This window comes from Choristoneura fumiferana, chromosome 6, assembly GCF_025370935.1.
Source record: "Choristoneura fumiferana chromosome 6, NRCan_CFum_1, whole genome shotgun sequence".
Classification (NCBI taxonomy): Eukaryota; Metazoa; Arthropoda; class Insecta; order Lepidoptera; family Tortricidae; genus Choristoneura; species Choristoneura fumiferana.
The window spans coordinates 18,156,247-18,179,494 of NC_133477.1; the positions used below are offsets into that span (position 1 = coordinate 18,156,247).

The 23,248-nt window shown below is 37.4% G+C and overlaps 1 protein-coding gene across 5 annotated transcripts in view; it reads left to right on the forward strand.

Annotated features, from left to right (window-relative positions):
* The window catches only part of tty (tweety), a 97,373-nt gene that overhangs the window by 12,637 nt on the left and 61,488 nt on the right, over window positions 1-23,248 (forward strand). Inside the window, exon 2 of one of the 5 annotated variants that reach the window (XM_074089552.1) lies at window positions 21,987-22,023. The exons of the other annotated variants lie outside the window; for them this stretch is intronic. The gene's annotated coding sequence lies outside the window, so the exon portion shown is untranslated. The remainder of the gene's footprint in view (window positions 1-21,986; window positions 22,024-23,248) is intronic. 5 annotated transcript variants of the gene reach the window in all.

Below are 23,248 nucleotides of genomic sequence, written 5' to 3' on the forward strand. Positions count from 1 at the left end.
CTGAAACGCTTTGGACACGGCACATCGCAGAATCGACAGCCACTACGCAAGATAAATGGTTCACAGGCCACAAGCCACGACAAGCAACTGGCAACACTAGAAGAGGGTAGGCGTTCCTGTATCTGTGGCTCGAAATGATTTATTTATTTCTTTTTTCTTTGAGTAGCTTTTGGAGCATTCTTCAGCCAAATAGACGACGGTACGCGTTAGTAAGAATTTATATGAAAATGACGTTAAATTTTGGGCCAAACTGAAACAAAGCTTGTAATTAAGAACGAAAAAATAATCTTCTAATTAACAAGAAATAATGTTAATTTTTTCTTCCATTTTTTCCATTGGGTTTCCCTGTGATTTTGTAGTTCTAATCGTGCAAAGCCTTAGGAGAAAAGAAAGCAACACTGTTCCCAACTGCAGTATCTGTCATAATTACTTATTAATAATAAACGACGCGGTTACGTCTAACTGGAGTTTGTAATTTTTGCATTTTTCCCATTCTTCAGTCAAGTCACGAGCGTAAGTATCTGGGCTGCACAGTATATACCTATAGCACAAGAAAGGGCATACAACTATGGTATTACTAATCCGTGCCGTGACCTCAAAACGTAAAGGTTACCTTACGTAAGAGTTGGGAATTATAGCAGTAGCGAGATACCGGAGAACTGTCGATAGTTTGTTGTTTTTTAAATTGAAAAGCCAAAGGCCGCATAGATGCCAAGTATTTAGTAGTTAATAAATTATTATAAAATGCACCGTTTTACCAAAATCTCTTATATCCACCAGAGCCGCAGGAAGTAAGAAGTTTTCGGAAAGAAATGGGTCTTATCAACAAATTATAAATGCATGCATGGAAATTCAACAGCGGCAGTCAAAATAACAGATTGACTTAAAAGTTTAAATTTTTAATGCATTGTTGTTTCTAGAATAATTTATATAAACCCTTAAGTTGTTCGTGGCTATTGGCGCCCGCATTATAGCTTAAAAACCGGCCAAGAGCGTGTAGGACACGCCCGAAATAGGGTTCCGTAGCCATTACGAATTAAGTAATATGTTTCAAAGGATTTCGTATTTTGTACGGAATATTCCAAGTTTAGGTATATTTAGGCTGCTATTTACTCTTAAACTACTAATAATTCTCAAGAAAACTTAACCGTTATAGTTTTCCTTGTAAGTTTGATATACTTACTACCATCCTGAATTTTTTAAAATTTTCCACCGACCGGTTTAGATTTTAGAGGGGGGAAGGGGGGGACGCGCGATTTTAATGAAAATTTGCATTTTAATGTTGAATATTTTGCAAACATATCACTGAATCGAAAAATCGTTTTAGCAACCCCCTAATACTTTTAAAATACCTATCCAACGATACCCCACACTATAGGGTTGGATGAGAAAAAAAAACACCCCACTACGCCTAATGCGAGTTATTCTAAAAAACAATTTTATTTGTTTTTTTTATTGTACCATTTTGTCGGCATAGTTTACATATATATTCGTGCAAAATTACAGCTTTCTAGCATTGATAGTCCCTGAGCAAAGCCGCGGACGGACAGACAGACAGACATGGCGAAACTATAAGGGGTTTGTTTTTGCCATTTTGGCTACGGAACCCTAAAATCGTTTTTATGCAGCCTACATCCCGCATTAGTATGTGTATAAAGTTTAACGAGCATGAGAAATAAATAAACATTTATTTTGTGTATTATTTACGTCGTATGTATTGTATTATTGTACGTCGTAAAAGAGCAGTAATAAATTAATCCACCACCACCAGTCTTCGCCACTTTCTTTGGAACTCACATTTTTGACATGGCAATGGTGTAGGAACTAATCATGTAAGTGGCCAGTTTCTTTTAAACAAGTTAGTTCTAAATGCCCTTACTACTCTAACCTCCTTTATAACTGGCCAGTATCTGAACACTTAGCCATCATCATACATCATACTAGTCAAATGTAATAAATTTTCTATCGTCATGTTGGCATTATACGGAGTGAAATAAGGACTCGCCGAGTTATAAATCGGTAATCGGCCCCCGACGTGAAAGATGCCTTTGCCCTCTTTATAGTCGAGTGAAATCGACATTATTCATGACTATTGGTTCTATTTATATGCCGATGCTTAACAAGGATACCAAATTCCAATGACTTTATTATTGGATTTTATTTAGCTTTTCCTTTTTATTTAGCATCCCTCCGGAAGTTTGTTCGGGATGAAAATTAAAATCTTAGATTCATCTCGGGTGGCAGCTGCCTTCACTAATATTCGGCTTACTTATAAAACACGAGATTTTTATTGTTAAAATTGCGCCAGAAACAAAACACTCTGGCATCTTCGGAATAACAATACAGATAATTCGATTTAGTATGAAATCCACAACAGTTGCAGTTTCACGAAGCGTAATCTTATCTGTGCGGACATGCGCGTTGGCCGCGTCCGGGGCTGTCCGTCGATAGCACTCGCTGTTCGCTGTGCTCTGCCCATTACTGGACCATTAGAAACTTTATTTGAACTAATCTTCACCCGCGGCTTCGCTCGCGGCGCGTGAATCATTAGGGCCTATCCACACGGCGTATTAGGCGTAGACTAGCTGTATGCAGTCGAAGCGCTAGGTTGCGCTAGGTATGGTCTAGGAGGTTTTTTCAGAATTTTCGGTGTCTTAAGTATTTAAGTGCAAACGACGATGATGAGAACATGCACATGTTCTCACGAAATCACGTCGTTTGCGCCTAAAAATACGCTGCCTACGGAGGCCCTTAGGCCCTAACGATATGTGAATGCAATGGCGGCTGCCCGTGCGGTAGACAATACGGCGTCTGGTCTATCTGAGTGACTAGGCAAAGTACCTATACAAGCACGATGCGTGGACGCCGTTCGTGGTTAGTACTGGTTAGCTATCTAGGAGTTTCCGTCACTATAAATGGTATTTCATGTTAACTCCGACCAATAGTGAAACATTTATAGCATACCTAGTCATCGAAATTGAGTAAGTCCATGAATCAATCTTACGTCAACAGGAAGTATCTATTAATTTAATTATTGATCAAGTTCCGATACTTCCGATCACAATTCGGTATTAGAATACGTTCTGTACGGCGCAGCTAACACAATTTTATATCATATCCCGCACGTTTCACGTTATACTTCGTTATGATGAAAATCTGATTTTATCCTTTAGTAACCAACTTCGTTAAATCTACGCTTCCCCAGGAGTCTGTCTGCAGATTATCGATTGGTACCTCTACTATAAGGCAAACGCGACGTCCTTATTTAGTTTGAAGAAAGACATAACAAGCGACTTAGTCATGAAATACCTTGGTTACGGAGAGCACGAACAGAGTTTTGTCGAACATTTGTGCTCAACCCTTTTTAACCGACTTAAAAAAAGGAGGTTATCAATTCGGTTGTATTTTTTTTTATGTTTGTGACCTCAGAACTCCGTCATTTATGAACCGATTTGTTTTTTTTGCTTTCGTCTAGGAATGTCTTCAATTAGGTCCCATAAGCACCAAATCAGGATCTGATGATTGGATCTTAAGGAAATCGAGGGAACTCTTGTAGGGGCAACTATAGTAATTTGGATATATTTAGTAGTAACTCGTGCATTTGCTCTTGAAAATCATCATTTGGTGAAGTGGAACTGATGATGAAGACCACAGTTGATCATCGGAGTTACTTACTACTCAACAACAAGTATTTCACGGGTTGAATTTTAATTACTTTAACACAGTTGCTAAGCAATTTATGCGTCTCGTAATACATATGGTAAAACGGGTGATGAAGCACCAGAACTACTCAATAATGAACGTCTCTGCATCGGAAAAAGCAATTTTTCGTAAAATGTGACGAACAGTTGATATTAAACTATTGTATCTTAGGTTATTTACACTAAAAAGCGTGAAATAAATTATAACAAAAAATTGAACCGACTACAAAAAACCATGAAAATAATTTTCTACCAGTCTGAAGTCGGTCGGTGCCTCAGCACGAGCCAGCAGGAGTGATTGAAGCCCAACATATAGTGCGTAGGTGAGATAGATGACTATATAGGTCCACTCCTGCTGGCTCGTGCTGAGGCACCGACCGATTTCAGACTGGTAGAAAAATATTTTCATGGTCTTTTGTAGACGGTTCAATTTTTTGTTATAATTTTTTTTCTGCGATAATTGGTGTCATCACCATACAATGTATTATAAATTATGATTGTATACTAATATATTATTGTTTTTTTTTGTGTTTGGTGGTGGTACTGTTGGGACCGTTAATACCTAAATCATTTTTCTTTCTTTCTTTCAATCAAAACTAGTATCTTCAACCGAAACTAAATTTCGGTTTTTGCTTCATTTCGGTCGAAAGAGAAATTTAATTAGAGGGCGTTTCTAGTTTTTATACTTGCGTTTTTTTAAACTAATTTAACGCCGAAACCGCAATTTCAGACACTTCACTCTTCACGACACTCTTATTGCTAATAACATAGCTTCATCCCTTTTGGATAGAAGAGCAGGCGGATCGTGGATACTCGTATTACATCATCGTTCACCGACACTGACCGACAAGCTGCCATCTACACTACAAACATTATCGGTTTCGCATTCAATGCATAATCCTTCCCATCTGCGCGTTGCCGTCATCATAGAAGAGCCGGCGGATCGTGGATACTTGTATTAGGTACATCATCGTTCACCGACACTGACCGACAAGCTGCCATCTACACTACAAACATTATCGGTTTCGCATTCAATGCATAATCCTTCCCATCTGCGCGTTGCCGTCATCAAAGTACACAACCCAAGTAGATACTTCCTTAAACTTACGCTACATAAACAGTCGAAGATCGTGGTTTATAATTCAATCAACGAATTCTATCTTGGTGTGTACCGAAATAAGTAGATACTTCCTTAAACTAAAGCCGGCTTGTCTATGATTCAATGCACCCTGCGTCCGGCTGTGAGCTTTAGCCGGCTTGTCTATGGTTTGTTTGTCTATAGCTTCCTGTTGGGCATCATTCCTTCTGAATAACAAAATTAGGATTCGATTTTTGTTTCGGTTACTAACCGAATCGGCCGTCCTTTGTTTTTAAACGTTCTTATTATTTTTGACGGCGTTTTTCAAGCAGTTTTAAATTCATGGTTATATAGATATTCGGTAGTTATTTGAGCTTATTGAAATTACGTGGGTTATTTTCTAATATTGACGTTTAAGCTGCCGCTTAAGCTGCTTCCATTCATTGGCATTGTGTGATATGTGTACTTACATATTATAATAGATACGTAGTATAAGTTACCATCTTAATCTTAACTTTTTCAGGCTATGGACGTACCCATTCAGTCTACTTAAAATGATAAATGCTAACGCTATTTTGTCATTGTTCCTAAAAGCTTTCTTAAAGTTGCAAACGTTTCAACCAACGCCTAGCGCGTTCACCGGCCGCAATTACCTATATGCCTGCCTACTGTCGAATATCTTGATTGACGCCTGAATATTTCACGCTTTGTTCGCATCTCGGAAATGGAATATTATAAAGGGTTAGTTGAATCGAAAGGGCAAAGGTAGGGCGCGGGATTAATCCGATTTTTTATGAGCTGCCTTCGCTCGTGAACTTTGGCGTAGTGCTCGATCTAATACAAACGCTTAATGGCTTAATCGGCCACTTGAGATGTTTTTGAAGTCGCGTATTTAATTGTTGTGAGCTGAGACTAAATAAAAAGTTTAAACTTAAATGATGCATGGGTCTTCTATAAGCTGAGTTTAGACGTGCAAAAAAAATATTTGCAAGTTGCATTACATTGCGGCGCTCGATTGACCACTACAAACAACGTTGGGTTTACGGCCTCGCAATGTAATACAACTTGCACATTTTTTCTTACAAGTCTAAACTCGGCTTTAGATTCATTTTTGATAAGTGCAAATCTTTACGAAGGCCATAAAGTGTCTACCAAGACATTCAATTATGTTTAGTGTAAGTTGTAAGGCTTAAAAATGTATAAATAAAAGACTTATCACTTGTAAGTCCCTGTAAAAAATCCTTACTGTTACTTTCTGACGTAGGAACTGTCTTAAAAAATGTTAAGGCATTTACTTGGTCGATTATACCAAACGAGGCCAGGTGGAGCGAAGCGCTATCGTTTATCTAATCGCCATGATGAAACTTAGCACACTTGTTAGCATTAGCAAACTTTAGGAACTTTAAAACTCACGTTTAATAACCTCAGATATGCATTCAATCTTTTTTTACGGTTCCGTAGCAAAACTGGAAGTCCATCCGTGGCTTTGCTAGGGATTCCCTTTATCTTGCATAATATCGATTCTCCGAAATACACTTCGCGTAACAGGTATCTCATATTTTTTTAGCCGAATGATACTTTTGCATAATCATAACTTTGCAGTTATCAGTTCGAATAATATCCATTTCTCAGAATAATAAATAGCAGAACATTATATCGCCGATTTTTATATGGCATAATGGCATAGCAAAATGCTAGTTTGGACTATTGTATTTTTACGGAGCTTTAAATAGCGCTGACTTTAACATGGCGTAATGACAAAAGGAACTAACAGCTACCATAATAGTGGTTTAAGGTTAAAGTAAGGCCAGCAAAGCAACCGTGCTGTAACAGCAGCGGGCGAAACGCCAGAACAGAATAGCAGCTACAAAGTAGGTTGGGTTAGGTTAGAACTGCGACCACAACAGCGCGCGAGCCGAGCGAGCGAAGCGAGCGTGCCGCGGCAGCGGCCGGCGAAGCGCCAGAATCTTACTGCTGCCAACAAAGGTTAGGTTAATATGGAACTACAATTAAAACAACGCTGTGGTGTTTTTAACGCTTCATCATTATACTGAGCCATTTTTATTATCCTTATGGAAAGTAATATGAGATATTATGTCTTTCTCCGTAACAACTATTCGAGCATATTAATATTATTCTCATCGATTTTTGTGATGTTAATATTCTGCTTTGCAAAGTTATGAGAAATGATAGTACCTATGAGAAAAAATATATGCGAAAAGTAATTCGGTGATTATGATGATTCTGCTCAAGGTTGTTATGAGAAACGAAATTATGAGATTCGATTTTATGCAACATGTTAGTGAACCTAATTTTATACGGATACGTGTAGCATCTATTATGGCGACAAAATGGTAAAAATAAAAAAAAATCTAGGGTAGGTAGGTACCTCCCATAGACGTAAAGTGGGGGTGATTTCTTTTCTCGTCTAACCCTATAGTGTGGGGTATCGTTGGATAGGTCTTTCATTAATCATTACGGAGTTGTGCAGACAATTTTTTGATTCAGGGGTTTGTTTGCGAAATATTTAAACTTTAAAGTGCAAAATTTTCATTAAAATCGAGCGAGAACGCGAAATCGCGAGCGAGAGCGAGACCGTACAAAATACACAACTCTTAAAAAATATTAAGTACTTAACTTTTTCGTAACAGCTATACAGATATCTTGGTCGTGTCCGACACCCTCTTGGTCGGTTTTTAAACTGAGGATGCGCCAAGTAGTCCAATGGAGCAGTTAAGTGCATTTGTGCTTTTTTCTGTACTTTCACCCTGTCGCACATAGCAGTACCTAATTCGATCGCACACGTGCATTTGCGGCTTCTAGAAATCTCGAGAGTCGACGTAAAAGGGGTCAAAGAGAATGCATCAATTTTAGAACTTTGTTTTCTGAGCCTAGCTTTAAATTTATGCTGGTTATGTTACGATGAGTTTTAATTGTTACATCAAATAAATAGATGTACTACTGACATAAATACATATAGAAGAAAACACAAATCTAGATACAAAGAAAACGATACCTCATTTAACAAGCTTAAAAATAAGGAAAAAAAAGTTCGCGGTGAATTCCCCTGTACATAACTAACTTTATTTAACTTTCAATGTTTATTTGTAACTTGAATTTACTTACTCACTATGGTCGAATTTACTTACAATTTGGCAAACCTACATGTAACTGGATGAGAATGCAAATCAACAGTCAAAGAAAGAACAACCAAACTTTTTAAAGTTCAGTTGCTAAATGTCACCTACTTACAAAACTGAACGAATAACTTGTGACTGTGACGCATCTTTATTAAACCGACCTTCGGCCGTCAATCGATGAGGTCACTCACTGATTTTGTCTTGCGTCAATGTAGTCATTCCGATTCTGAAACGTTAAAATTTTAAAACTGCAGTTACCTAAGTTGTTTTCTTTTTTTGATTCCAAAATAACATGTATACATACTATATAAAATAAACTTTGCCATACCCTAAACAGAACGTAGACATTGAGCCAAACTCTTCAAACGTGTGCTTCAAAAAACCGTACGATTATAAAAACTATAGAATCATTCATTAGTTTCATTACATTATTAGGTACGTATTTGGCTTACCCAAAATGTTTAAAATTCTAGGAATGAGTACTAAAGTTTGTAGTAGGTACCGATCCAGTATAATACCGTGGATAGTATCCACACGCTTTATAAAGTTCGAATTGAAAATAGAATGGGATACATCATCGTGTTTATGGTCTGCTCTATGACGTCCGAAGACAATACGAATGGAAAGGAATCTCCACACGCGGCCTTTATGTTTAATTTCTACTCATGATGTTGCAGTTTCTAAACAGCGCTAGTAATATCGAGTAAGACCAAGATCCGTTACTTATCTTCTATCCGTTGGAAACAATTACTGGCTGATAAAATTAATGTAGGCCATTAGTAACCATTCAACTAGACTATGAAAAAAAAAACCAAGCCTATTCAGTCGACAGATTAATCTATCCAATCCTACTTATTATAACACTAACAGATGAAATTAACTAGAAAGATTTATTAATAGCGGTCTAAAAGCACAGGCAGCCACTTGAAAAAGATTCGCTTCATCGAATTCATTAAATTAATTGATCCGTGTCATCCTCAGTGGAATGAGTCGCCAATTTGGAATTTTATTCCTCACCGGCACGTTCGCCGTTCTGTAACTTATTTGTATTGGCAAAGAACATTTATTCCCGTTTCGAATTCGTTTAACTGCCGGCGCCATTTTCGAATCAACTTTAAATGATGTGCTGTAAAGTTCCCTTTTGAACATGGACGACTAAATTGCGGAAGTGGACTTGATCTAAACATAATGTGATGGGATTTGTATGGAGATGGATGGTGTGGATATAGTTCTTGGATCCGGTTTAGTTCTTTTAACATTCCTGGTTAGGCTTATCAGGAATGTGGAAGAACACATTGATTGTTTATTTTGTAACTCAAATAAACGATTAGAAACGGCTTCTTAAGTGAAATTTAATGCATATTTTTTTGTTTGTGTGTCTAAACTTTACTCAGATGACTTTTTATTGTTCTGCATCATTAAATATAGTAATAGCCATTAAATTATCTTCGAACAGCAACGGGCGGATATATGGACTTTAATTATAGTTCCAGCCACAGAACTGCTTTGTTTCACCAAGATTTATTTCGGTGTTTATTTTTTAACGTCCTACTGGAAGACAATGCGAGATATATCGGGTCGACATCCTTTGGAAGTATAGAAGTATGATTCTCGAGCGGGCATATCGAGCTATTTACATGATAGTAAAATGTTTTAGCATAGTTGTAGGAATAGGTCAACGCTAGAATAATCTAACGCTAGAGGAGATATCGTTGTATAATATTAAAAGCGTACTAGATTATTGTAGTTCTAGGGATGTCCAAATGCACGGAATTAGTAAACTTCGATTCCATCTACCTAATTTACTTTCATTGAAGCGATTATCGATGTCTGCATTGGTACGCATTAGCCCCTTAATTCATAAAAAGTTAACAGATATAGGTATAAGTACTAAGTACCTAACTGAGACTCAGTTGAAAAATTAAACATGTATCTGGCGTTTTAGCTCAAGCGACGTTAAACGTTTCTATTCTTATTAGTAGCTCTATGCCGTATACTAAGGGGCTGTTTCACCATCCATTGATTAGTGTTAACTGACGGTTAAATGTGATGCCGTCTCTATTTGTTTTGTTCGAATAGACGGAGACGGCATCACATTTAACCATCAGTTAACACTAATCAATGGATGGTGAAACAGCCCCTAAGTATGCACTAAATATAATTATCAGTATTATGAAAAAAAAAACCTTTGATAAAGCCATGACAAAAACGTGATCCTCACCTCTCAGCCTCACCTCATCAACCGGTTTACCACCTGGTTGACTGCTTGAGCTTTTTTTTAATACCAGACGCAAAAGTTTTTCTTGAATCCTAGAACACAGACAGACGTCGAATCAATAATTTCTTTAGCCGGACGAATATTTCAATACCAATGCAATTGCCGTCTCCATAAGTACGACACGAACATATCGTCGATGTAGCGACATTCGACATGGACATTCTTTAGCTGCTGCCCGTTCAACTTTTGTATGTTGTATCTTGTTCCAGACAACTGTCATTTATTTATTTCGGGTTTTGTTTTCTTTCAAACAATTTAATCTTCTTTTTTGTGTAAAATTAGTTAACAAACGAGAATATTTTAAATTTAGAGAGCGAAGGCTAGGATACAATAAATATATATATCATGGGATACTTGACACCAATTGACCTAGTCCCAAACTAAGCATAGCTTTTACTATAGATACTAGGCAACTTAAATACACACATACTTAAATACATATTAAACATCCAAGACCCGAGATTCGTGTTGTTCACACGAATATCTGCCCTGGCCGGGAATCGAACCCGGGATCTCAAGCTTCGTAGTCAGGTTACCTTCGTAGTTAGAAATACCTTGTGTGTCAGTAATTTTACAGAGTATTTTTACTCTCGATGCTAAACACATCAGTGAAAGCACTGCTGCCTGCAGAACAAACGATACCAATGCATATATCTCGGGCTATACTATAACGTCCCACAGGTCTCCTCTCAGAATGTGCAGGTGGTAGGACCTTGTGCAAGGTCCGCCCGGATTGCCACCACCATCTTGCTGGCTAATCCTGCCGTAAAGCAGCAGTGCTTGCACTGTTGTCTTTCGGCGTGGAGAGTAAGACAGCCGTTGAAATTACTGGCACTTGAGGTATCCCATCTTAGATCTCTAGGTTGGCAACGCATCTGCAATACCCCTGGTGTGGGCGGTAGTGATCTCTTACCATCAGGAGACCCACTTGCTCGTTTTCCATCCAGGCGAATAAAAAAAAGTAGTAGTTTCCATTACACGCGGGCCCAGTGCGAATATCAATTATAATTAGTGATTTTACAATAGCCTTTATGTCAAAGCCAGTAAATTATTCGCGCCCCGATAAAGTTGCTCTGTGGCATTTAACTAGAAACTCCTGTATTTTATATTAAGGTACAAATGTGAAATGGAGCACAAACAACAAGAGTCATACAGAACGTTCTCATTATTCCACGAGTGTGTTAAACTTCTGCACTGTAACACATTGATTTCCCGGTACCAAGGTGCCCGAGTAACTTTCGCTTCAAAGTCGATTTTGCAAATGTATCGTTATAAAGGAGCTGATTTTCTTACGGGTGATTTTGTCCCGCTGATGCTAATATTATTTAATACGAGAGTGAGAGGGACAGTACGATACAAGCTTTGAATTTCAGTAGCCCCCCTTAAGCGTTGAAAACGACGTGACGGTTGTACCCTGGTCGATCGAACGGTCTAAAATTATTGCGTTCTGTGTAACTAAAAAAGTTATTGTGAAATAGTAATATTTCAAAACATGTTACTTGTTTCTTCACTCTCTCTGACTTCTTTTTGACTTTGACTGACTCATTTCTTTACTCACTCTCTTCCATATTTTCTCCTTTGAACAATGTGCAGCTCTGTGTTTAACATTCAGTTTTTATTAATAAATAGACGCTTTTCTGAACAAAACTCATTTAACATTTTATGTTACAAACAATACTTACGTTTATCTTCTCTTGTTCAGACTAGGTAGTTCATTGACAAGTTATTCGTACCTACCTATAGACAATAGGTACAAAACTGAGAATCGACGCGAATTCAGAGCACGTTTTGTACAAAGAAAAATGATTCTAATTTTAAGAGCAAACAAGAGTTGTCGTTTACAAAAAATAAGAAAAGAACGCGCACGCTTTTTTCTAGTTCTGTTTTCTTTTGGTCTAAACGCAAGTTAGATTATTGCGTAATCGTCTATAAAATAAGGTTTGCAGCGTCAATAACATACAAATTCTTTGATAAGTATGTCATATGTCAAGATGCGACCTTCATGGACGCTCGGACCATCGTTTACGAAAATAAAATGACTTAATTGAGTCGTTACATAATTGCTGCTAGTGTGTGTAGTAATTAAGACCGAGACTCGTGATTTATAGACATTTTTAGACATTTCTCTGTATGATCAACCAAGCTAGAGAAGATAAAGTTTTAAAATAGAATTTTAACACGTTTTTATGTCTTCACTTGTAGCTAAGTATATGTAAAAAAAACTGAAGGCCATTCTTACATGTACCTGGGTACAGAACTGAGATGAAACGTTGTTATATTATATTTATGATACAGAAGTTACGATATTTTTCTTATTTTTAGCGTCTACTTGTCTACGGATACGATACTACTACAAAGGTTTAAGAGAACCTGCTTAAGTTTTTAGCTTTTTACTATTACTATATTGATGTAATCAAATCTTGTTAGTCAAATTTGTCTAACTTAACTATCGTATTATGGGACGTGATTTAGCAGGCATAGTAATATCACAAGTACCGTAAGCAAGAAAGCGTGTAAGTACGGTAGTAAAATCTCAAATATGTATTTATTTATCCTACCTCAAAAAGCTGCTTTAGTTGCATTTGAAAAATACTCGTGTCGAGAACGTAACTTCCACCGAAAGCTTTGTTTTAAAACTTGCTCTTACGAATTGCGAAAGTTTTAAACTTGAGCTTCGTTTAAAATTTAAAACACCACTTATACTCTGACATTTGATTTCAGCTGCGCTTTAGGGTTCCATAGTCTGACAAGGCACCCTTGTAGTTTCGCCATGTCCGTCCGTTGCTTAGCTTAGATACTGCTATTGATAGAAAGCTGTAATTTTTCTTGAGTACCTCGTATACGAGTATATATTATATTAACCATGCCGACAAAGTGGTAAAACAAAATAAAAAAAATGTTAGTCTAAACCCAAAGCTTGGGATATCGTCGTAGGTCTTTCAAAATCATTATAAGATTGCAAAGATCATTTTCCTTCAGGGATCTGTTTGGTAAGTATCAAGCTTTAAAGTGATAATTTTGGTTTGAGTCAAGTATCCCCCCACACCCTACTCCGTTTCACTTAAACTGCCTGTCCTACCTGATTCAACCGACCAAAACCGCGGGAAATAGCCAGTCCTATAACATTTTTCAAACTGCTTCAAATAGAATAACACTGTTCCGGAAATATGTTAAAAGAAATGTTGAATGATAGGTTACAACGGGTCAAAAGTGAAGCCTGATTGGTGAACCGTTAATCCAATCAGCAACGTTAGATTGCAGCTGGCGCCGCGACCCGGACAAGTTGGATTGAAAATGTCAGTTCAGCACCAACTAACTAACCGACTTTTGGTCCGACTGCGTAGAAAATAAACGCCTCTAACCTAAAACTTAGCAAAATTATTAAACCTCTGACATTGTCATTTCAAAGTTCAATATCTCAAAAATGGCTGAACTTATTTGAATGGTTGAATTTATTCAGTAAATAGGCCGCAATGGACACTTTCACACGTCATTTTTTAAACTAGCAGCGCTTTCGGAAAGACCATCATTGCCAAGAAGAATGCGCCGCAAGAAACTTGGCAGAAAGTCATTTTTTCAAAATAAAATAATTACAAATAAAATACTTAAAAACTACTACAGTGAGTATACAATTAAAGAAAAAAATTACAAAATAATAATAATAATAATACAGGGATGTATGGGGTCCCTTAGTTACAAAACTAAACACTATAACTATATCTACGTTCAGTGATCAGTAGAAGTGTAGAATGCTTCCACCGTCATTAATTAAAAATAAATAATAATAATTTAATTCTGAAATATACATTTTCAGATTATAGCGAAACAGCTAAGAACTAGCGTAATCACTCGCTTTCGCTTTCGCGTAAAAACAGCATTGAAATAAAGTTGAAATCGGTCCATCCATTTGACAGGTACGATGCTACAGAGAGACAGATATTGGTGTCAAACTTATAACACCCCTCTTTTTGCGTCGGGGGTTAAAAATCTAGTCATATTTCATCATCATGTCTCATCATGAGAAGGCTTCGCGGATTGAGAACTTCACACTGAAGATCGAACTGCTTTGCAGGTGTGTGCATGCTTCCTTGCGATGTTTTCTTTCGCCGTAATCAGCATCATAATCATATCAAACGTAGGACGTCCACTGTTGGACATAGACTTCCCCCATAATGCTTGCCATAATTCTCGTGATTATTTTGAAATGTAATTTCACATATTTAATAAGGAAAACTTAGATGTGCAAAGTCGTATTTGATTGAACCCATGACCCTTGAGAAGCCATAGGTCAAAACACCAGTCTCTACCACGGCTTATTGTCTGGAAATTGGTTTAAAATTGCCGTGACAATTATATATGGGTATATTAATTAAATAAAATTACTGGCACATAAATTTTACGATTGGCGCCGACCTTATCTATTGTGCAACGACCTTTATATATGTCAGGCCACAGATCGAAAGCGAATAAATTGCAAATGAACGGCTTACAAATTGTATGACAGACAACGCGAGTGTTGCTTTCAGAACTTGTTAATGAATTTGACTACTATTTCTGTAAAGTACTCAAACTAGCTTGGACGAATTAATTAAATACGGCTTCTTGCGATTCAGGAAGTTCGTACCTGGATTTCAAACAAGTTGGAAACACAGTCGCTGACAAAGTGCTTATTAATGAGCGTTTAATTAAATGCGAAAGTGCACTCTAACAAACTAAATTTTATAGATTTCGTTGTTCCCTGTTCCTATTTGAAAAATAACCAATAGGTTAATCTGAATAATTATATATTTACTAATATATATTTACTAGTATGTGGCGTGTAACGCAAACAAAATTTCAGTGGCAAATCTTTTAAAATTACGTCTACCGCTTGTATCTGCATATTTACAGCGAGCCCCACATTGGGCGCCAATTTCATTATGACGGAGATTTTATTAAGCCATCTCAAATGTTATTCTATTTAGTCATATTTCGTTTTATGTGAATTTTGGGGTTCTCACGTGGTTGTGTACCGGTGAATGGAGCACGTGGCTGCGAGACTGTTCGGGCCGGCCCGTTCGATACTGCGGAGGCTGCGCTCTAAGCCCCCGCCCGGAACTCGCTCTCCGCACGCCAAATTATTCAGACCTCCTCGCCCGCTCTACTTCCTTCAACTCCCAACCAGACGAGACATAAAACGTCGAAAATCGAAGCTCTTCTTTGTCTGGTCATTTGACTACCACAGCCAGCTACGCATGAGCTCTAGGGTTACTACTCTATCACGATGATTGTGGTATCGTGGAAGACCTTTCCTGCTTGGTTGGTCACATGAGAGGGCTCTCCCGGTGCTGAGCGTACGTAATGACGGCTGTTTTGATTTACGATACGGTTTTCGTTCCTAAATTGCGAAGAATATTTCAGGAATTCTATGGTATAAATAACATAAACTTTGCTCAAACTACAGTTACAAAAGTTACCTTAAACACTTCCATTTCTTTTCTTTTATAACCCGCTTTGAGTTTCTTCCCATGAAATATGATATTGTCCTAAATCAAAAAATTCTGGAATTTAATTTGTCATATTCAAAGTAGTCCAAGCATTTTATTACAGTGCTTTAAAACCGGTTGCAAGCCGTCAAAAAAGCTATTGGAATCTCCGATGTCAGGCAACTAACAATAGTTCTCGTCTGCCAGTTGGCCTGTTTTATTTTTAGGTCGTCCTGCGAAGGGAAGCAGTTCCGCTGGGGTCCGACCGTCATTATTCGCTCGCCTAACAGATATAACCATAGAAATCCTGGTTATAAATTCATTTAGAAGACTGCGTTATTGTTTTTGAAAGGCCTTTTGGCTTGTTTTGGACGAAGTAATGTAGTGCCGTTAAAGTAATGGAGTTGGAAAGGACTTTATCTTGAATGCGTCGGTTCTAAAGTTTAATACGGAGCTTTCTTTTTTACTCTGCTCTCTCTGACTCAAATGATTTAAGTGCTTGTAACCGTTTGTGTCGTGTGTATAGTGTAGGTGTATGATATTTACGGCAAGAAAAAAACAATTTGTTCACTAGGTTAACTTGCTTCGTATTTAAGTGAATACCTTTAATCCTTGATAATTAAGGAATTATTGGTTTTACGCTTACTATATCTTTATTGCTATCGGTAAAATTAAGGCCATCAGCTATGTGAGCTATAGCGGCGTAACGGTTACAGTTAACTGATATTTTACGAGTAGATAGGTAATAGTTAATCGTTTACCAAATGCGACACAATTGAGTCTGTTCATTTCGACCCTTAACTTTATCTAATCTAGACAAATATTGGCACCGGCTCCGTTCATCGCGAAATTCAAGGCGCATTTAATATCATTTCCGATCAGAATCACTTACACGCAATTGTCGACTGTAATTCTCTTTACATTAAACTCAGAATCCTTTAATACGGAATCGCGGGAGTTTCCCCGGGAGACTTTCTGGGTTGTTCCGTATTCTTACCGTATAAAGTTCATTTTTGTGTCGGGGTGCTGGAATTGTTCGAAGGCGTGAGGTAGATGTGGATTGGATAGATAAAGTTGGTGTCCGAGATAAGGCGGGTCATTGAACTGTCCGGTATCCAGAAATTCTTTTCGATTCTTATGTTAATTTTGTTTCGATTGAAAATGGTGGGTATTACGTGTCGAGTTTAGCTGTTTGTAATGTCTGATTTGAATGTGAAGAGATCGAATTAACTTTTATTATTAACATATCCGTTATAATAAGAGATATGCTGAATAGATTCTTTATAGTTACTATTCAGTTGCAAGCAGGATTAAACATTTGTAAGATAGGTATGAGCCGTTGCCGCCAACTCAATTGCACTCTTATCTTATTTCATTTCCTGGATGACCGGATGGCCCAGTGGTTATAGAACCTAACTACGAACCTTAAGGTACCGAGCCACCGGGTTTGATCCCCGTTCGGGGCAGATATTTGTATAACAAATGCGGTTATTTGTTTTCAAGTCTAGGATGTTTAATTGTATTTAAAGTATGTTTATTCGTTGCCTAGCACCGGTAACAAAAGCTATGCTTACTTTGGGACAGGGTCAATTGGTATCAAGTGTCTTGTGATATGTGTTTTATTATTTTATTTTTGTTTCTTCAATTTCTTATACTTAAGAACTAAGATTATTTATTAATATTGACTGGCACTAAAGTACCTACAAATTTGGCTTCTATCGCATCACAACCAAATGTATTTGCTATTACTACATTAGTATGATAGTGATTTATTTATTTGAACTTTGTAACGGTGTCAAGGTCCGAAGATATATCGGTTTTGAAGTTGCTTTTGTTTTTCGGAAAATAAACACGTTTTTACTTTAGTTGACATCCGGTTTGAGCTACTAGAACAGTTTAAAAAATTATTTTGCCGTAATTTGTAAATTGATATTCCGTTTAAATCAAGTTAACACTGAGCGTTTTTCCTGACTCGCTAAAATTTCTTGACTAATTTATATCATCCAATTTGTAGTAGGAAATAACAATACTACTAGGTGACTTTTACTGTCTTTTTTAAACAAAATCTGCCATTCGCGCTGATGAAGTTAACTAAAGTTAGTTAAATAAAGAGTAAACTTAACCATAAATCATGCCAAACGAAATTTGAACTAAATTTTCTTGTTTAATTTATACTTTGTGATGGCCGAAGCGTCAGCGGTGAAATTTTGACGATTAGAACTTCTGTGACAATGGCAATCAGCGAGGGAATTTGTCGAGTTCTCCAACAAACCTTTTAATTGGTTTCCCTTTTGAATCAAACTGTCGAACTTCTGATTTTGACTTTAGCAAAGAATAGGTACCTTTTCTAAGCGATTGCTGCTCAGAAAATATTTACACTATTTAATGACAGTATTTAGAAGTATTTATGACTAGAAATAGAAATAGAAATAAACTTTATTGTATTCGGATTTTACCCCCATTATAATAGATTGCGTAGCTATCACAGAAATTAACATACCTTCTTCTGCCTTTCACAAGATGATAGTAACAAAACCTCGAGCGACCTCCGTACCTGCCTTACTTTTTTGTACCTCTAATAACCATTAAACCGAATGGCATATGCAAAAGTGAACCATCAAGTAAGTTTGCTGCACATTCGTCATAATAATATGCCAAATCGCAAATGCAAAAGTGTACCATCGAGTAATTTATTTCTACACATTCTTCATATTATGCCAAATCGCAAATGCAAAGTGAACCATCGACTAACTTTTTGCTGCACATTCTTCAATCTTCATATTATGCCGAATCGCAAATGAAAAAGTGAACCATCCGGTAGTAAAACACGTCGCCCACGGGCAAGACGTGCGTTCCTGGGCAAACAATCCCTGCCGCGAACAATATGACACGAGCACGTAAAAAAACACCCCACACTAATCCCCAACAGTGAAACCTGAACTTTAATGCCCTGCAAACAGAGCAGCAACCTCAATATTGCATTTATAATCTTGGCACACGTTGTCCCAGTTTGAACTTTGACTTTGCGTCCTTTTTTGGAAATAACAGTCGCACCCATTTCATTGTAAACCCTACCTGTGCAAGCCTTAGGTTTATTATCCAGTGCGAATGCGATTCTTTGTTACAATTCATGGTAGGTCGGTAAAATGTGGCCACGACACGTGTGCGTTTCTTTTGTTGGGTCTACTTCGCGGCGTTACTTGACATTTTCTTTTGAAGCGTATTTTAAAAAGATTGCTGCTATGTTAAGTGTGGGGTTGCGAAGGGGTGATGAAATCATTTCGCGTTCGCATCGCACATGACTTACACGGCTCTCGCTCGTCATTGGAATTAAGTGGGTAATCCGATTTACATATTTTATGGCACCCTTCTAAAAGCAAATAACTATAAACATGAGCTTGCTTTCTGTTAGCTTATATGTTTGTGGTGCTAAGATCACGTTTAATTGCCTCGTAAATATCAAATTTTCGCAGCTCTCGTATCGACGTCGTGATTGCGTTCGTATTGAATTGTTTTTATGTTCCCGTATTAAAAAGTAGTTCTGTACGTACACCCAGAATGTTAATGTCGCTCTGAACTATTCGGTTTTCTCCGTTGTCCTGAAAATTCATATGAGAAATAAAAAGAAAAACAAGCAAAGTAGTTGTTCCATTTGTCCAGGCATTACGTTTTTACTCCCGCCATGTTCATTGTTCAGTGAGTTGCCAAAGTATAACACGGCCAACTAAATCGCCATGTGTAGCCGTTGGCGATTGACGTCTTGGCACAGGAAACTGCAAAGAGCGTAAATAAAATTTGAAAATCGTTCAATTTGTATAGCACTAAACGTTTCAACGTTGTTTCTTTCGAATAGGCGACCAAGATACCATATACAGATCATGGCAAAGGGAAGTTACTATCGGGAAAGGACAATGGCAGTCAGATTATTGTGTAGGACAATGGCGTGCACTTCATTGTGTCGACTATTATGTCAACAGTTACTAAACATCTATTATCTACGATTGTAAGTTTCACTTACACCCACAGGGTAAATTATGTCAAAGGTCATGGACTACGGACAGTATTGCTTTGAATTGTGGAATTGTTTATTAGTTAATAAATTAAATATTATAACATTATTAATTTACTAGTCGACGTCGTCCCAAGGGAACTTTTCTGTTTTCCGGGGCGAATAGCCTAACCTATGCTAGTCAGGGATACTGTAACTTTATACTAGATTATCTACCACTAAACACTCACAAAGCCATGTCTGTGTTATAAAAATACAGGGTGGAAAGTTGAGATGGAGTTCTGGGTTAAGACACTAACTTTATCCCATCTCAACTTTCCACCCTGTATACAAGTAAAGTATTTGAATCTTTACCTTCTCTGATGAGTAGCATCAGACATCTCAAATGTTTGACCATTCATAATTTGCAAAAAAGAAAATATTATTGTAGATGCCTACTGTTACTCGTTATTAATTAATTGTTCCTTATTATTGAATATTTGGTATTAGGTACTATGTACGAACTGAGCCCATTTAAGTATATTGATGTTTAGTCAGGATTCTAACCATAGTTCTTTTAAAAATCTCCCATTACTATTATAAATGTTACAATTGGAACGTGTATCTCAACATTTGTTTCTCTGTTTTTGTACAATAAAGAATTTGCATACATACATTCAATTGGAATACGAGTACGCGTGTGTATGTGTACTGACTGTATTACGTCGCCGCGAGTCGTCGGTTGCATTGCAAGTGTACAATCTTGTCATTAACTCTTGCTAGTTAAATGCCTTTATAGCTGCATAATGGTCACCGTGAATATTTAATAGCACTGCATCGATCTGGTATCAAGTATCAGTTGCGGTTGCGGTCGGAGAGTCCAATTGATTCTTATCTGTGCAGTCGGAGTAACGGAACTAACTGTATCAAACGTGCAATTTATTTATTTGGATCCAAATCAGCAATACAACTGCCGGTTAAAAGCATATTATTTTCAGTCTTGTCTAGTTCTAGGTCTAGGGTTGCTACATTTCAGTGTTCGAAAATATCCGATATTTATTATAAATATCAAAATATCGGATATTTATGATATAAATCCGATATATATCACAAGTTTGATATATCATTTTGTATGAAAGCCATATCATTATTTGCAAAATAAATTGAGTAAAATCGTTTCTGCACTTTGTCAATTACTGTCAACAAAAACTTACTCTTTCGTAAGGAAATTTTGATTTCGTAAGGACGCCAAACGCCATTAACGCCGGCAGAAGTGTTGCCATTAGAACTTACTATTAGGGAGTATCTTTTAACTACTCCAACGTCTACATTTGGGAAGTAGAAATACAGTAAAAAAAGGCTAAAAATTACTTAATAATATCAAATTATTAAACCATTTTTGTATTGATTTGATATATATCGGATATATATCATGATATATATCCATTGATATATATCCTCGAACTCTGCTACATTTGACAATAACCTGGGCCACTGACCGGCTTGATAGACTGGCTATGCGGATTGCGGAGGGCTTCCTAACTAACTGGAGCTGCAGGGCTACTACGAAACTCGAAGTTCGTATCGTACCGTCCCTCTCGCTCTCGTATTAAATAGTATAAGTGTCAGAGGGACCGCACGACACGAACTTCGAGTTTCGTAGTAGCCCTGCTGGTAGGATTGGTCCCGCTCACGTCTCCTGAATCACTGATGTATACAGATGTAATGAATATTGTTTTGCCATCATATTTTGTCGGAGAAATTCGTGTTTATCTCGTTTCTCAACTAGCTTACTGTAGTTTACTGAAGTTAATTGAGAAAACAAGATAAATACGAACTTATCCGACAAAATACAATGGAAAAATATTATTCACTTGATCTATACTAATTTAAAAATATTGTACGAACACTGAAGTCAAAAGTAGCCTGATAGAGACGCCTCGCCCGTTTAAGGATTGAGGTTTTGAATAGGTTACTTTTATTACTACAAGGTACTTCATATTCCTAGCGTTAGAAGTTTTCTGAAAGTATCAATCAATCACAACCTGCGAGGAAAGGCCTCTTCATTTTCACGCTACTTTTGCTATAAAATATACCCCTTACAACCTGCATAGCAGATAGCTGCTGCGTCGTATAGATGTTAACTTAATGGATACTTCCGGGAATAAAAAAGAAACGATTTATTGTTAAGCCCAGTTCAGTACCACCTAGTATTAAAATTTAAGGAACTATCAAGTTTAACCAGGTTTAACGACAAAATCTACATTCTCATTGTTTCCAGCAAGCGACCGAAGTGCTAATATAACATGTCTATAATAAGTTTTTATTTGTTGCAGTCGTGACAGCGCGGCGATTTCCTGCTATTGTGCTAAGGTGAGTGCACACTGATCGCATCGGCCCGCCCTAATCGTGCTTTCGGCGCGTGCGCGCATGGCTTAATGTGACATGAAGACGCGGTGCGAAAAACAATCGCGATAATGCCTGTGTCATCGTCAGTGTACTCGTATGTTTGGTAAACGAAAGAACGTGACACGGAACTTGCTTATAGTTCTAAGGAAAGGTCAAGATCTCAGTGCCTAGTTGGTGTAGGTTTAGTCAGAGATATAGGTACTTTACTTACCTTTAAGTAATTGAATTATTGAATCAGGATGTCAAGGGACCAAGAGAGCTCGTTACAACATCAACTTCCTCCCACAATTTCTTCAGTCTTCAGTCTTGCCCTTGAGCACAGAGGGGGCACACTTAGAACGTCGTCAACTGTTTTCGTGCACGACAGCGCCTCTGCAGGGCTACTACGAAACTCGAAACTCGAAGTTCGTTTCGTACCGTCCCTCTCGCTCTCGTATTAAACAGTGTAAGTGTCAGAGAGCCCTGCTGATGTCTGGATGATGAAACACAACCGTTAAAAATGTGTCAAACGTGGACTTGAAGAAGTCAGTCTTTCAACTGTCTGGCTTTTATCAGTTTTGCTGACTTTGTTACATAAAGTTCCTTATTTTGATATTTGTTCATTTTGTTGAACTAGCGCAGTCTATAGCCCTTATCCCGTAAAAAACCGGCCATGCCCGAGTCGTACTCGCGAACGAAGGGTTTCGTACCATTATGTCATTATTTATTTTTCTTTATTATACAACTAAATATTCTGTGAATATTCCAAGCGTCTACCTGTTGCCGTTATCAAACAAAAAACGGCAAAAAAGTCACGTTTGTTGTATGGGATCCCTTAAATATTTATTTTATTCTGTTTTTAGTATTTGTTGTTATAGCGGCCACAGTTATACATAATCTGTGAAAATTTCAACTGTCTAACTATAACGGTTCATGAGATACAGCCTGGTGACAGACGGACGGACAGATGGACGGACAGCGAAGTCTTAGTAATAGGTCCGGTTTTTACCCTTTGTTAAAAAGGTCTACACTTGTTGACTGACTGATCGACAACGCGCAGCAAAGACAACACGTACACTGCAACACACTGAAAGGGAAATAAACAGTATTTTAGAAAAATGAACAGAACTCGTATTTTCTTCTTTTCATGTTTTAAAGACAAATTTTTGGGTGCTTCTCGCACAAGTTATAAATTTAGTTTCATTTCTAA